We start from the raw sequence: 4,120 nt of genomic DNA on the forward strand, positions 1-4,120 counted from the left end.
CCCCCCCCCCCCACACACACTCTGGTGCTATCTACAGAAAGAGAGGAGGAGTGAGCTGTGGGCAGGGGAGAGAGGCTGCAGGCAGGCTCCTCGGGCTCAATGAGCTCCGAAGTGGAGCTTGATCCACCCATCACCCAGCAGGTGAACATCTGTTGGGGAGAGCACTAATGCATGGTGCTTTATGTAAAGCTCCATGAGTTAGAGTGGGGGCCTGCATGTCTGTAAGCACCCGCTATGAAGCGCATAGGGTAGAACACGGGGCAGTGATTCTCAATCAGGGTGCCAGGGCACCATGTTAGGAACCTGTTAGGACCGAAGCAAATACATGCAGACTCTGGCTTGTCCCTGACTGGATAATCCCCCATCCCCACTCCTGGGCCCCTCTGCAAGGAAGTAAGCACTGAAATATATAAATTAGTTTTTGAAATTGAGTGCCACTCAGTTGACAAAAGTTATGGAAGCGTGCCTCATATCCAAAAAGCTTGAGAACCACTGTAATAGAGTGCTAGCAAATTTGAGATGCGTGTATGTTTTGAAGGGCAAGCAAGACCAGAAGGCAGGGACAGAATGGATATAGAAAATGAGCTGACTTAGCATATTGAGCCCCTCACATGAGACAGGCAGAGGAACTCCAAAACAATGGATCCCAATGGGGCTTGGGGATGAGACAGATGCATAGAAGTAGAATTGGAGAAAGTAAAAAGTTAAAAAAAGGAAAAAAAAAAAAGTGAGGCACCTAGAGCTTTCACAAACCTCTAGGTTTAAGTGGCACCTGGGGGGTGGCAGAGCTTTAGATTTTGATTTTGGACTTCAGAACATAAGTCCCAATTGCTTTCAATTAAACTCTGCCATCATATACCAGCTAAGGATATGATGTATAGTATTTCTGAGAGGCAGGAAATCCCCTACAAGTGGAGTTTGTCGTGATCATATCGTTCTTTTTTTCTTTTTTTGCTAGTGTGGAGTAAAGGAGGAATTTTTTTAAATCTACGCATAGATGTAGCATAACGGTGGCCAAACTGCAGCTCGTGAGTTGCATGAGGCTTGCTGGTATGGTATTTGCAGCTCTCCAGAGCCAAAGTCCTGCCTACTTCTCCCTTCCAGGACTGTACTTCTCCCTTCCAGGACTGCCAGCTCAGGCACCAGGCTGCCAGGGCTGGGGCTGCAGCCCAGCACGTTAAACTGGAGAACTAGGCAAAGCTCTGCAGCTCTTGACCAGATGTGGCTCCTAGGGTGAGTAACTCTGGCCACCCCTGATGTAGCACATGCTTTTGATAAATATCTTTGTCCAGCCCAGAGTCCCCTCCTGGTTTCCTCTTACCAGAACCTACGGAAAAAGGGCCATAGCCACAATGAATAAGGTTAAATTTACGGAGCCCCAGCAAAACCAGTCAAAGCCATAGCTTTCCTTTTGACAACTTCTTTTTTCTTTTTAGCCCCATTATGAGATTCAAAAAGAAAAAACACAAAAACAAATAAAACCCGCTCCCAAACCTTGAACCAATCTCCTTACAGAGCTCCCAGTAGGACAGCAGAAAACAAACCACAGAGCAAGCAAATGGCCTACTAGAATCAACAAAGGAAAGGGACCCCATGAGGTGCAAAAGAAAGGGTGCTTTGGAACCAGCGGGATGACTGGAATTACGAATGGTTATAGGAATTACACCTGCCCACCCACCCAGCCACTGTTGTGTTTAGCACCAGTGTCATACCATAAAATAAAACTCAGGGATCCAGGGTATTAAAATATATCTTTTGCAAGAAGAATGACTGCATACATCTATCATGTTCTCTCTCTACTGACCTGTTCCCTGTACATAAAGTATTGATTTTCATGGCAAAAATACATTGCTATCACATCTTCCTGGGCATCTCAGGGAATGAGTCATGAGGTACCAGACTGTCCACTCTTCCAAAACTGTTTCAGAGAAACAGTTGCTAACTGATACTTTCTTTGACTGCAAATGTGAAATGAATTGATAGTTCATTTTCCTAAGGGACAATCAATCCCCTTTGGCGTATTTGTGGCAGTTTTCATGCATACTGAGACTGCATTACTCTCCTTTGGCCCTAGGGGTGGTTCCATGAAGCCCAAACTCAAGCGCTTGGGCAAACCAGTATGGAGAACTTGTATAGTTATTGCATGCGCTGTATCTGTTTTGTGAGTCAAGTCATTTAGTTCTCCAATCCAGCTTTTTGCCACCACTGAATTTGTTTTACAAATAGAAAAGAAATCCCTACAGGAGCACAGTAAAAGCCATTACAGCATAAAGAAGACGAACATTAAAATGACATACAGCTGTAACTTGAAATTACATGGAGCCAGAGGAATGCCCCTTTGTAGCCCATGTAATTTAAAGGTAATGAGGGTGTTGTTGAGGAAAGAGTATACAATCCTGCATGTATTTAATTACAAAAATAGACTAGAATGTCTTGCAAATTAGTTGTTGCAAATAGGGGCCACTCCTCGTTCCAGGACTTAGATTTACTTTACGGTAAAGGAATGAGGAGCGGCTCCAATTCATACTCCATCCATCAGCCCTCGTAATTGCTTGGTTTTAGGGGCTCCCAACCCATGCTATTTGCAAGCAGTGGTAGGAAGAGAACCCTGCCAAAAGACAGAAATAGAAGCACTCCTTTTATCAAGGGCAGCACGTGTTTTATTTCCACATAATATGGTGACAAAGGTTCATGGAGAGGATGGGAAGATTCTCTTCAGGTTTCACAGCACTCATCACTTAGTTTTGACATTTCCAAGAAGTCTAGGGGAAAGTTTCTCTTTTTTATGTGTTGCAACATGACCCTAACCTCACAATTCAGGACTCGTTCTTTATAAAGATTACATTGCAATGGATACATCCTGAGGAAAGGGTGCAGTACACTTCACGATGACTGGTGTCCGAAACTGTGAACTGTCTTAACCTTTGCGAGGGGAGGGGAGGGTGCCTATTGCAGCAAGGGGAGTAAAACAAAAAACAATCGATCCAGTGCTTGCATAGCTCTCCTTGAACAATGCATTTGCTGCACAACCTCATAACTGTATCTTTACCCTTGTCCCCATATACATGTAGGTAAAAGCAGAAAGTTTAGAGCAGTAACTAGTGATTTAACCTGATCACGGCCAAAATGGCTACTGCAATACACCAAACCAAACTACTCTCAAAGGTCCTGCTTTCCTTTCAGAGGCGCACATGTGAATTCCAGCACTCTGCTCTCCTGGCCAGCACAAAACTCTGCCTGCTGTCAACAAGCACAGAAGAGCACAAAACCAGACAGGAGCTTCTACTGGTGATCTAGAAGAAGGAAAAGCCTGAACTGATCATAGAAGCATTCTGGCTTCAAATGAAGGATAGAGATAAAACAAGTACAACATTTAACACATCCATTAACTAGCCACAGTCTTCCCACACACATTGCAGCCTGCAAGGCAGACAGCACCTCCTTCAGCCATCTAAGGCAAGCAAGATTCTTTGGGTAGATGTGATCGCTTTTATTAGACCAACTGAGTAGTTGGAACAAAATTATTTGCAAGCTTTTGGGCACAAGCACCCTTCTTCAGGCACAGGGACACTCCATAGTTGTTCTGAGATCCCCAAGGAACCAAACCTCTTCAGAGGTTTAACAGCTCTAAATCCTTAAGACATGTTGGTGTGTATTCAGAAACAACCCCTTGCCCCTCCATATTTCCTTATTCTTCACACTCATGTATGCTAAGCAGCTGTTCCACTTATGGCAGGAAGTCAAATGAAAGTTGAGTGTAGTTCAAGGACTACTGCTGTGCATTTGCCAATGCTTTTCTTGTCTCACTTTCTAAGGTGACTTACTGGTCCTTTTTTGTGCATCTGGATAGCAGAGAAATGCCTGACATGTTCCACACTGCATCAAAATTAAGGGGCACTAACACTTGTAAAACTCTCTTTTAAAAAAAATCTCCCTCTGAATTAGATTCTCATATGCACTTTGATGCGCCCCTAACAAAGGAAATCAATGTGGGGCAAATATTAGCTGCTGATAATTTAAGGTGCCCTTTTACTTCCATAGTGGTACGGAGGGACAAGAATGCAGCAGAACTGTTACTTCCTGCATTACTTCGAAGTTTTACTCCAGTCCTCAGTGGCTG

This window comes from Gavialis gangeticus, unplaced genomic scaffold, assembly GCF_001723915.1.
Source record: "Gavialis gangeticus isolate Ggan-Ray unplaced genomic scaffold, GavGan_comp1, whole genome shotgun sequence".
NCBI classification, from domain to species: domain Eukaryota; kingdom Metazoa; phylum Chordata; order Crocodylia; family Gavialidae; genus Gavialis; species Gavialis gangeticus.